Source organism: Mandrillus leucophaeus, unplaced genomic scaffold (genome assembly GCF_000951045.1).
Source record: "Mandrillus leucophaeus isolate KB7577 unplaced genomic scaffold, Mleu.le_1.0 Scaffold729, whole genome shotgun sequence".
In the NCBI taxonomy this organism is placed as follows: domain Eukaryota; kingdom Metazoa; phylum Chordata; class Mammalia; order Primates; family Cercopithecidae; genus Mandrillus; species Mandrillus leucophaeus.
Window position 1 is genome coordinate 1,229,644 of NW_012107908.1, and position 13,545 is coordinate 1,243,188.

Consider the following 13,545-nt stretch of genomic DNA (forward strand, 5'->3'; position numbering starts at 1 on the left):
AACCTAGAACTAATTATAAAAAATATAGCAACATCAGAACTTCAGCACTACCTTGTGAGTGAAATCGTTCCTTCTACCCCATTCTATGCTTGCAGAATGCTGTCAACTCAAGATGGTAGAGCCAACTGGCCAACCTTAACTCACTACCTTCATCAGCACCACCCTCATCCTTAAGTCCATTTCATCATCTATTTCAAATTCCAGGAAATGTTATAAACTTCCCTCTTCCCTCTTTTTTGTTACACTGCTTCTTGACTCCTGAAATAGCATTTTTTTTAAAAGTTCACAGGCAATCCAAAAAGGATTTCCTAATGAAGTGCAGACTGTAGCATACCTCAAAGTGAAGAGTATAATTTGTGATAGGTTTTCTTCCTTATTTTGTGTTCATTTTCTCCCCAAAGGTAACACCCCAAATCTAGCACCAATATTTTCCGTCCTACTTCAATACATTTTAGTTTTTGTCTTTGGTTCCTAATTACTGCTTTTCTTCCCTTCTAAAAATTCATTTATCTCTTTCAGTAAAAAGAACAGTAATAATATGTTGAACAACTCTGAAATAAATTTTGTCATGTAAAAAATTAATTACGCATTCCGAACCTGGTCACTGTAGTCCTCCGGGAATTGCCTCTGCACCTCAGGATCTGTAAATAATTGACAGATAATATTAATTGGCTTTGGATTAGTGAGCAAGCAGAGGATCACACATTAATATTTGATCAGAAGATGATAGCAGCCCTGGCAGGGGATCCAAGGGGGGCAGCTGAGGCTGCTATGTTGATGAGCACAAGGAAGGACTCGGCAAGGCACTCCCATTACCCTCCTCCAGAAATATAAAAAAGAAAAATTTTAAAGACCTGATGCTACTGTTAACTTTAGACTATTACCTAATGCAAAAATCTTGCCAGCTGCAAATTGCCCTCAATATATTTTTCCAGAGAAAACGAGTCTTAAACCTGCTTGACTTTTCTTCTCTAATCAGAAGCCTCCTTTGCATAGTTACAGATGTGGGCTTGATAAACCACCTTAAGCACTGGTTCAGACTGGGGAGAAAGGGGGAGCGAGAGAATTTTTTCAAGGAATAAATGCAAAACTCATTGCTTTAATAAATGAAATCTATCCTTCTCAAAATGCTTATACACTCTTATGAAAAGGCAGATAAAACTAGATGGAAGTTTTCTTCAAAAGAGAACCAATGCTTTTGGCTTGTCAGTATAAACAAAATATCATGAAAAAATTATGTTCCAGCTGACATAATCAAACTTGCTCAGAAACTATACAAATACACAGGGGAAAATACCTTTTATGACCACCTATTTAAAATGGAGTTACTAAAGAGATCACTTTATTCTTAAATCATAAGCAAGATGATTCAATGCCATCTTCTGTAAGTCAATACAGAAGTGAAAAAATTAAGAGCTATTAGCATTCCATTTACTATCGATTAGGAAAACATTCAATCATTTCTAATAAGGAAAAGATCTGATTCCTTGGAGACATGTTAAGGAAAGTGATCAGAGGTCAGAATAATATCTATTTGAGAAATCATATATCAATTCAGAGGCTTATGGAAAATCACAGATTTGAGGCTCTCCCGTCTAACAGTGATCACGATATATGCTACCCATGGCTACCTTTAAATACAACACTAAAACACTAATTTACATCCTTATGAAAGTGAATCCATGTAAAAGTTCACTGCAGTCCATTTCTGCAGTGAATAATCAAGAAGGGAAAAAACTAAGGGCCTATTCACAAACTACTAGGATCCTAGAAATACCAGTTTTCAAGTCATTACAGCCAATGTGTATTATTTTTTAAAACCCAAGACTAACAACAAAAGCAGGAATATTCAAAAGGTTACACCAAAACCTTTTGAATATTCCTGCTTTTGTTGTTGAGTGGTACCAAAAAGTTGAAACTATCTGCAAGTGATTTCAAATCTTTACGTGTCTTTTGGTTGGCTTAAAAGCTGGGAATCAATTTCTTTCTTCACCCTCATCTTCAACTACTGGGAAGGAATCGATGTGTCTAGACCAACTAGAGAACTCTGGAGTAATGCCCCTGCAGTACCAATTCAGGGCTTCCCTGGTAGGCAGCAGCTTCTTCACTTGACCCGTCTTTGGCCCCAAGGACTGAAACTGCTCAAGGACTCAGCCCTTGTGAGAGAGGAGGCCAGCGGGCACCAAGAGTGTGGCAGGAAAAGGACTAGGCCAGCAGTGAAGAATTCACCAGCAGGAGACAAAGGGGCAGCCTGCTGCCCAACAATCCTCTACCAGTGTGCAGCGAGGGGAAAAGGAGGTGAACAAAGGGAACAAGGGGCCTAAAAAAGAAGGCAGTGGCTATAGTTTCTAAAACATACATAAATAACCTAAAATTTGGTCCAGAGACCCAAAAAATGCAGCTCTAAGCCACTGAGGGACATAATAAAACAGAGGTTGGGAAAGCCATTAAATCATCTAAGGCTTATTCTTTTTCTTCCAATTGATATGTGGTTTAACACTTATTCTTTAACTACCAAACTTCATACAAAAATTACTCTCATGCCAGTCGTTACTATCATGCCCTCTTTCTTGCAGTAATTTGTGCTTCTTGGGAACTACAAAATACCCATGAAAACAAAACCAAAGATTACTTTTCTATCACCTTTTTGTGAAAGACTGTATGTCCGAAACCAAAATTTGTAGTATATTCTTCAATTTTTAAAAATACCATACTTATTCACAGGTGGCAGATGGTTCTTAAATCTTTTCAGTCAACTATATTAATAAGAAATCATAACAAAAAAATTCATATAAAAATATTTTTATTAACATATACAACATAGAATTGAAAAAAGCATGGGAAAATCAATGAAAAGAAAAAAAAATCAACCTATCTTAACACATTGAAGATAAAGATGACCACGGAATGCCAAAAAGGAGGCCATTCAAACTGTATTATTCCAAATACTGCCTCAATGGAAAGCAACATAAACACCATCAATTAAATTCCTTCAATTGCCCTAAGACTCTCTAAAATGAAATTACCAGGTTTTAACAGAATAACGTTCCAAGATAATACATGCATTATTAGTTACTATGATTCAAGCATACAACTTTTGGTTTCTTTTCATTAAGGCCTCTAACATTTACAAAAAAAACAAACTTCATAGGTCTTTAACATTCACCAAAGCAATATAATACATTTTTTGAAAGAAAGGAAGAAAAACAATGCTTTTTAAAACCAAGTCAACCTATAAAGTTCCATTCAATCAGCTAGAAGATTCAGTCCGATAGTTCATAAAACTACGAAAGCCATTTTGGAAAGATTAACACAAAAACTGCAAATAATTTATTTGAATTTTCTTAAAATGTCTATTTAACACAGGAGGCTGAAATCTTTTTTCACATTGAGTCAATCGCAATGCCATAATGTCACCAAAATATCGACATTGGAAACATCTGAGTTAAAAAGGTCCAAATACAATCTGCTTTTCTCAAGCAACACAACACCCGCCCTACTAACAGTTTCAGCATGGCACATGTACAAAACCTAGCACCCTGCAGTTAAGCAAACCGCCTTTAAATTTTCTGTCTGGCAGCAATCCACTTGCGTGTCTGTATGTTTTTACAAGTACTCTATGTATTTCATTGCGTCAGCTGCATTTCTTTGAGTTTTAAATGGTCTGGGAACATTTTATGAAATGTTCTATATCTTTATATGGAAAATAACATACACTGGAAAACTGCATCGGTCTAATATTTATATATCTATTTCTTTATCCACCATTCAATGCTATAATTGCTTATGTTCCAAAACACCTTCTCACATTCATAAGCTCACCATCAAATGTAGTGTCACCAAACAGCTAACTTTCAACACAAAAATCTGCAGGGAAGAGTACTACCACAGAAGAAAGTAACATAATTTGCTTAGGCAATTGGCAGTAAGAATAGAGTAATCAGCGTATGTCAAGCTTCTTCCCCAAGAATTGTCCCGCTGACAGAAAATTAAGAATCTAGTGGTACATAGCACACCCTTCTTTCCTTATCCTTTTCTCTCAACAACTTTCTTCTACTTTAGGCAATAGATAACTTACAAACTTAAAAAAATCAATGTCATCAACTCCCAGGAAAATACTTTTCAACACGAAAAAAATATTGTATTTAAAAATCTTGCTAATAATACGTACACTCTAATAAAGTCCATGCATCTCTTAACCAAAGAGGCAGGTGGCTCTCAGACAAGGTTTCATATCATGTCATTGTGATGTCACAGCACCATGGCCATCAAAGAGGCTGTCCCCCACAGAAACGTGTGCATCACTTTCACTGAAGCATTTCCATATTTAAACACACACATTTCACAGTATAGGACTCCCAAAAGCACAATCTCACTCAGGCACAGAACATGACCATGCTTAAAAAGCTATGTCTTCACAGCAAGAAAAAACTGATCTCCTAAACAAACATGTCTAACATTTTTTCTTTTAAGAAAGGCTAATCTGCTTCCACCTCAACAGTCTATGTTTTCCAGTCTTCTCCTATACATACTTTTAAATCTTTAAGATATACCAGATTGCCACAGAATGTTTAATTAATAGAATAAGAGTGTGGGCAAGACTTACTGGAAAGGTGCTATAAATTATTTTACACAGGCTCCAAAAACCCTGAGTTCTGCCTTAGGCTTAAAGTTCCTAGAAAACGTGGTAGACAGATCTTTTACAACAGAAATGCAAAATAATTCATAAAAGTGCTGTGGTTATGTATGAGGGCTCATTTGTACATTGGTAACTTGTATGTGTACACACACACACACCTTACCAAATTATTTTCCTGTTTCCCTTTGTCATACCAATGACTTCATTTAAAGAGTCATGACATATTTTTAAACTGATTAAAAAATACACCGACTTCATTTTGGTCAAAACACATAACAACTGCATACTAACCAAAAGCCATTATCTCCTATAATAGGACCTCTTCTAGGAAATTTAAGAGAAGCTGCAAATGTAGCAGTTAACATGGGAATCTACACTGCTTTCACTTTTAACATGTTAGGATTTCAAGGCAGAAAACATTACATTTAATGCCCGCTGAATTTACCCAATCATTATCTCTAGGATATTTCAGTCAATAAGAGACAAAATACTGAACATATTTAAAGCTTACAATTACAAAATCTGCCCTTTAAAGAAGTAGGACTTTAACATCAGCTATAAACCATATAATCTCATTGTTCAATTTCATGGAGTTTAAGATACTATCTTCCTCTCCCCACAACCATAAATGTTAATCCAAGCTGTAATCAGATTTAATTTTCCAGATGAGCAGATGGGAATATGCTGCAAACAGGATAACAGTCCACTACACTGCTCTTTCACTAATGACATTTCCAAATTTTATACACTAAAAATGTAGACTTTCAGAAAATAGTCTAAGAAGTTGTATAGTTTGAGAACAAGCTCAAATTCTCCCCTAAATACACTCAGAAATAAGCTTTCTTTTAATCCTCAAAAAGAAAATTTGTTTGTATTACACAAAATTAAAGTTTCTTGATAAGATGACCGCAAACTGGACTGCATTAAATATAGCATTTCAAGGACACTAGTAAACTTACTAAAGCTACAAAAACTCAGCTTCATTTATTTTACATTGTAAAATACCTGACTCATTAGGTTAGCATTTTGTAATAACTAAACATAATTATTCTAGTAAATTATATTGTTTGATTGTTAAAATTTACTTGTTACAAATAATATATTTTTGAAAAGAATGTTTGAAATGTTTTATAGAGTTTAAAAATCACCAGCATGTTTTCCTTTTTTTGACAATGAAGCATAAAGGTTTAGGTTGTTTTTCCTTTTAAATTTTTTTAATTAAAAATCAGTCTTTTCCAAAAAATATTGATTCTAAAATGCAGATCTGACTCTAAAATTTGAAAGACATGCAATTCACAAATTAGAGGAAAAAATCATTTTGAAGTACTATAAATGAACATTTATTTGGATTCCATGTACAAATGAAATTTGTTACTCAAAAAAAATCTATTCTAGGTATAACTTTTTGCTTTAGCACATGAAGGCTGTAAGACATAAAAACTTTAAATCATCCCAATTTTTAACCATGAGTCTAGTCTAGCATTTTCCCCCAACACTGGCATTTAAAATATAATCAAATGCAATTTCACAGCGGCCAGCCTGGTAACATGGGAACAGTTAACCATCAATATCCATAATAAAAACACAAATAACATTATTTAAGGAAAGAGAGCAAAAACCCACCTCAGTATGGCAAGCAATGGAGCCATTCACATGCCAGATTCCTCCTCAGACTAACATATTCTGCCTTTCAGACATATCCTGCTCCGATGTGACTATTTATGCATAAACAGCAGACACTGACCTATTGTTTTCAGTTGTTGAAGTTATGAATGTAGTACAGTTACCAATTAAGTGAATCAACAAGTCCTAAATGCATCAGCTGTTGTACAAATAATGAGTCCATTGACATTATACAGTAAAATCTAGGAGTTTCATCTTTCTTTCCGAAGAATACGGAAGGATTTTAACTAGCAAAAGCTACTACTTACTGATAGTTTGAAATATTTTTCATAACTTCATCTACAAAAGGAATATAAGTCTGATCTTTAACCAAATTTATGCTACGTGAATCCAAAATTCAAACATAAGTGAAATTCCAAAGGGAGCTTTAAAATGCAAAAGGAAGGGTAGGGTATGCTGGAGGCAAAAAATAAATAAATAAATAAATAAATAAAAAGGATATGTTCACTTACATTTACCTTTTTCTCTACTGAATATCTTAGTTTTCAACTTTCATTATTACTTAAATTTAAATATTTGAAATTCTTAAAAATTACTTCAAAATTATTGGAAACAATTCCTAAAATCTATCAAGTTGATAGATAATTATAGATGAGGTTTTTTTATGATTATAATCTCAGGCTTCCATGTAATTTCTCTATGAGTTAGGATTCATTTTATCCCACTTTTTTGAATGAGTAACCTGAAGTGTCACATTTTTATGCCAGTATGAATAATTACTTTATACTTTGCCTAAACGACAGCTGTGCCCTTTATGTATTACAAATATGACATCACTCCATATGGTCTTCATAAATAGATATATCGTATCTGTCAAATTTGGTGAAAAGAGATAACTTATTTACTCAAATATAAAAAACTATTGATGGAACACCCACTATTTGCCAGGCACCGTGATAGGCATTTTATAGAAAATTTCTGATTTTACCTTCCTGACAAAGCTATGCTATAGAGACTATCAAATCAATTTTATCATAGTTAAAGAAAGCAATAGGTTATCACTTGTCCAAAGTTAGAAAATTAGTAGTCACTTGTAGAACAAATGCTCTGCTGTGGCTGACCGTGCTGATCAATAAGCCACAGTCCTCACCCTCCAGGAGTTTACAGTCTAGCCCTAATGAAGAACACAGAGAATTAAACAAGCAAGTACCACGGGGCTTGGTAAGTGTGATACTAGGAATTAGTTAGCACAGGGGCATCTGGCCTTGTCCTAAGGGAGCAGAAAAAGGTTCCACGAAGAAGTAGTAGAGCCGGGGTAGAGTCCGGGACTAGATCAGGGCTCATCCCATGACACACTTCTGAAGCATATACAATATAGTGAATAGGTCTGTTGTGAGGCCAAGTTCCATGTCTTACTTAACTTTGTCTCCTACAAAATGTCTTAACTGTTATAAATATTTGGAGTATAATAGAATTAATAGAACAAAAAAAACTCATTAAACACCCTGTGTCTCCAAGTGGATAAAAGGCCAATTTCCAAACATCCAAATGAAAACAAGCCTTTGAATGCTACAGACTTCCTAAAGATCACACTGGCATGTCGTAAGCACACAATAAATATTAGTTGTTGTTATATTATTAACCCCAATGGAGAAATAAGCAAGCACTATAAATTCGATGACTACAGATGTATAGGTGTGCCTCAAATTGGAAATACATGTGTTCCTGAAATAAACTTTTATAAACCCAATTAAAAATTTCCCATTGCCTTCTACTGCTTACTTAGAAACATTATAACTTTATCAGAAACTGATTTTCTCTACATTGTCAGTAGTTCCAAAATCCTTAAGCTACAGTTTATTTGCCTCCTGGCATCTGTTTTGCTAATGATCTGTAAACATCAAATACACTAGGGACTCTCCCAGATTTACAGAAACCCTGAGGTGAATCTGTATAAACTGAAGGACCGTTCTGCTAATTCTTTTGCTTTCTAAGTTTGCATACCGGGTTTCAGAAACAGAGTCCCACTAAACATTTTTGCAGTAACAATTATAATACTACCAGCAACCTCTTATTGAATGCTTAGGTATACCAACCATTGCCATAGGTGGCTTCATTTATTATCCTATTTAATTATAATGACTCTTCCAGGTAAGTAGAAGTTCTCTATTTAATAAATAAGAAGAGTGAGGCTCACAATGAACAAATTCACAGTTAAGTAACAGAGCTGGGATTCGGCCTGAATCCATCAGGCTCCAAAGAATCCAACACTGGCTTTCCTTTTTGGCTTTATTTATTTACGTCCTCCTGTTGATCTGTCTTCTAGTCATTACTGTGACTCAACAATAAGAATACATCTGGACAAATAACTACAACATGCTGTCATGAAATAGGCCTTAGCAGATTATGAATGAGAGCTTTCCAATTTCTTTATTTATAGTCCTTTGCCAAGTTCAGGATATAAATAAAATGACTCCAAAGTAACTAGCACTCTATTCAACTAGTAAATACAATATTTATAAGATGAATTCATACGAAAAACTTAGAATGATGTTGAAGGCTAGAGTTATCCTTATCTCATCTATGAAAAAAAATTTGCTAAACAAATAGAGTAAATAAGAACACAGAGAAAATGTCTTCCTACTTAAGAAAACATGTTCCCGAGTACCTCTAAACCACAATGAGAACCCCAGTGCTGGAGTTCCCATTCATACAGGAGAGACAACGCGGACATCTCTGCAGGGGAAGCACATACCCATCAAACAGAGCCTTCCTTATATCAAAACCCTGCCTTCCCCACTCCACCCTGCTTCCAGGGAACAAGCCACTGCTGCCTAGCCCTTATCTGTACCATCAGAGAAGCAGTGCCTATGTCCTTTGAGACTTTTGTTGTTGTAAAATATACACACAATTTACTATTTTGACCATCTTTAGGTACCATGTTGTGACATTAAGTACATTCACATTGTTGTGCCACAATCACCACTATCCATTTCCAGAAATTTCTCATATTCCCCAACAGAAACCTGGAACCCATTAAACACCAACTCTTCATTATCCCCTTCTCCCAGCCCCTGGCAACCACCAATCCACTTTCTGTCTCTATGAATTTGACTACTCTAGTTACCTGATATAAGTGAAATCACTTAGCATAATATCTTCAGGGTTCATTCATGATGTCACATGTGTCAGAATTTCCTTCCTTTTTACAAATGAGTAACATTCCATTGTATGTAGATATCACATTGTTTATTATTCCATCAATGGACATATGGGTTATTTCCACCTTCTGGCTATTGTGAATAATGCTGCTATGAACATGTGTGTACAAATGTCTATTCAAGTCCTGCTTTCACTTCTTTTGCGTATATATCCACAAGTCAAATTACTGTATCATATAATAATTCTACATTAAATTTTTGGGGACCTTTACCATTTTTAATGTTTTAAGACCTTTAGGTAGGAAAGCTATCATAACAGCCTACAATCCTTAGTGCAGACATTAAGACCAACCCAGCCCATTCCATCTCTGTGTCTGAAATATAAATCTCTAGACCTGGCCAGCTTAGTCATTTAACTTTCCTGTAAAACTTGACATGCTCTGTTCACCTTTCTCATCTTCCCACTTTCCAAATATTTCAAAAGATGCACTTGGGTATCACTCATAAATGTGGCAAATTGTATACTCTTATATGAATTAACAGTCAATCATACCAACACTTTTTAAAAATTCAAAAGACAAAGAACTATGTCCTCCATCAAAAGTGCACTGAATTTTTAATGAGGTTGCCACAGGAACAGCAAAACTGGCACACTCATGTCCATGGCTCTCCAACTCACGAAACTAACTTGCTTTGGGCACTCCTGGTCAGCCAAAAGCAAAACGTGCAACCTCTTCTAAGCTCCCTTTACCTCTTTATCTTCTTACTGCAACTGAATGCTCGCTTCCTCTGGGGTCCTTTGAAGAGTTGGATGTTTCTTCCCTACCTCTCCTCCCACTGGCCTGGAGGTGGGAGAGACAGCCTCTGTTCATTAGAGTCACTTACAGGCCATTCACCTTCCTTACTCTCCAAAACCCTAGATTTTTACTTCTGGTCACCAGACCATGCCCTCCTCCCTACCACCACCAACACCGCCACCATCACCACTCTGCTTTGTTGTCGCCTACTAATTCCAGGGTTATTCCTCATCCTTGAATCTTGTGGGTCATACTGCATTGCCACTGACTCTACCACCACTCCCACCACAGTCTTCCCGATGTTACTAGTCACACAGATGATCCTTCTAAATCCCGGAACTCTTGATTCCTAGGCCACTCCCCACAACAATCTTACCCTCTACTCCTACGGTCACACCCTAAACTCTACCACTACCAATAATTGAAACCCCTGTAGCAATCGCAAGTTGCAAGCATCTCAGTCTCCAACCATGATCCACTTCCTCTGTTTCCATTCATCCCCTGTAGCACTCTTCCTCCTTCTATCCCACAGGAGCATATACTCTATCCATGTTTTCATTGCCCCCTTTTTTTTTTCTTTTTGGAAACAGAGTTTCACGCTTCTTGCCCAGGCTGGAGTTCAATGGCACAATCTAGGCTCACCGCAACCTCTGCCTCCCGGGTTCAAGCGATTCTCCTGCCTCAGTCGCCCGAGTAGCTGGGATTACAATCATGTGCCACCACGCCCGGCTAATTTTGTATTTTTAGTAGAGTCGGGGTCTCTCTATGTTGGACAGGCTGGTTTCTAACTCCCAACCTCAGGTGATCCGCCCACCTCAGCCTCCCAAAGTGCTGGGATTACAGGCATGAGCCACCGTGCTCAGCCCTTTTCACTGTCTTTTATCCACCTCAGGTCTACACCATTCTCCTTACATAGCTTAAATTCTATTGTTATAACTGTTCCTTTAAACACATTCTCAACTGACTTGCGCCTCCTTGTCATCCTCTCTTGGCAAACTCCAGTCCTTGTTAAATCCAACTATCCGCCTGCACCCATATAGCTCAGAGGGGGTCCATTTTCATAACTGTTCCATGTCTACTTGGAAACTCCTGACACCTTATAGTTTAAGGCATGTGGTTGGACAAAAACACACAGCTATGCTGACTAATCTCACCTTAAATCTGTGGTTATTAACTGTGAGCTTTAATGCAACTCAGTAATTATACCACTTTTTCCTTCATTCACTTTCTCTGTCTCCTGGCGACTATTTTATACTTTCTCCTCTTCCCTCCAACCTCAAACCTTCTCCAACCTCAATTGCCACTCATTCCCTTACTTGCCACTTCCCTGAGAAAACAGAGGAATCAGAAGAGAACTCCCACAAGCCCTATCACCACCTCTATTCTCCTACCACCTCTGCCCCACAGACTCTGCCTTCGTCTTATTACATGTGCCCCTTGCAAAGGTCCTTTGTCCACTTGTGAAGGAGGATCCCATCCACTCTTTCCAACTCAGACAGAGCTCTACCAATCCTCCTGTTTTATTCATTTTACCTCTCTATAGGATCTTTCCCATCAGCATAGAAACATGCTGTTATTTCTACAGATATTTTTTAAAAGGTCAAGCCCACTTTCCAACAGTTACCACCCCATTTTTCTCCTTTTCTTTTTAGCTATATTCTTTGAAACAGTGTCTATACTCACAGTCACCACTTTGTCTCCTGTCTCCTCCTACTCTCATGGACCCATGACAACCAAGCTTTCATCTCACCACTTCTCCGAAACTACTCACATACCAACAGCCACACCAATGACCTTCTTGCACTGGTAACATCAATTATCAATCTTTAGTCTTGATCTACAAGCACCATTTCGCACCCATGATTGCTTCCTCCTTGATATAGTTTGGCTGTGTCCCCACCCAAATCTCATCTTGAATTGTTAACTCCCACAGTTCCCATGTGTTATGGGAGGAACCCGGAGGAAGGTGATTGATTTATAGGGGTGGGTCTTTCCTGCGCTGTTCTCCTGATGGTGAGTGAGTCTCATGAGATCTCATGGTTTTAAAAATGGGAATTTCTGTGCACAAACTCTGTTTTTGCCTGCTGCCATCCATGTAATATGTGACTTGTTCCTCCTTGCCTTCTACCATGATTGTGAGGCCTCCCCAGGCATGTGGAACTGTAAGTCTCATTAACCTCTTTCTTTTGTAAATTGCCCAGTCTCAGGTGTGTCTATTAGTAGTGTGAAAATGGACTAATACACTCCTGGAGTCACTTTCTTTCTTCAGGAGGCTTCCAGAGCATCCCACTCTCCTGCCTCACTGGCTTCTGCAGGCTCCTTGTTGATCTCTCCCTATTGAAGAGCCCCAGAACTCAGTCTTTGGACTTGACTTTCTTTCCTTTGCTGGTCCTCTTTCAGTCCCATCACTTCAAATACGCACTATTAACTTTACATTTATTTCTCCAACTCCTATCTCTTCCAATTCCAGACTCATTTATCTAACTGTCTACTCAACATCTCCACTTGACATCTCAAATTTAACATATCCAAAACAGAACTCCTGATCTTTCTCTCACATCCCAAAGCCAATGTATCAGCCACTCCTGCCAACTAAACCTTCAAAATATATTCAAATTCTGACCATTTCACTCCATCTCCACCACTACCACCCTGATTTAAGTCACCATCATTTTCTACCTGGATTAACTACCAATAGCCTCCTAACAGGTCTTCCTGCTTCTGGTTCCAATTTCCTGTAGTCCGTTCTCAAATAGCAGTTAGAGGAATCCTGTAAAACTCAATTCAGGGCCTCCTCTATAACGTCCTCCCTTCACCAGCATACCTCTGCACTCACTTCCTAACTCTCCTCTCCTAACTTTGTTCCCACCGTCTGCTTGCTGCTCCTGAAACACACATGCCATGCTTCCACTTCATGGCCTATATCCTGACAATTCACTCTGTCTGATAAAATATCAAGGAATAAGGCATGTGCTATCAGACTTTATTCACAAGTTAGTTTCCCAATGAGGCCTTCCCCAACCACCTTATTTAAATTTATAATTTTCCTATCCTCACCATTCCTCATTCCATTTTCCTGGGTTATGTTTCTCTTCAGTGCATTTCACCATGCAACATACTATATACAGGTTGAGTATCTTCTTTTTTTCAAAATGCTTGGGACTAGAAGTGTTTTTTCAGATTTTTTTCAGATTTTGTAACATTTCATATACATAATGAGATATCTTGGGGATGGGCCCCAAGTCTAAATGCAAAATTTATATTTCATATATACCTTATACACATAGCCTGAAGGTAATTTATACTTTTTTTTTTTTTTTTTTTT

General features: G+C 37.2%; 1 protein-coding gene across 1 annotated transcript in view; it reads right to left on the minus strand.

The window, feature by feature from the left end:
- The window catches only part of DENND1A (DENN/MADD domain containing 1A), a 497,378-nt gene that overhangs the window by 408,192 nt on the left and 75,641 nt on the right, over positions 1 to 13,545 (minus strand). The window contains exon 2 of the mRNA XM_011965500.1: positions 598 to 641. The gene's annotated coding sequence lies outside the window, so the exon portion shown is untranslated. The remainder of the gene's footprint in view (positions 1 to 597; positions 642 to 13,545) is intronic.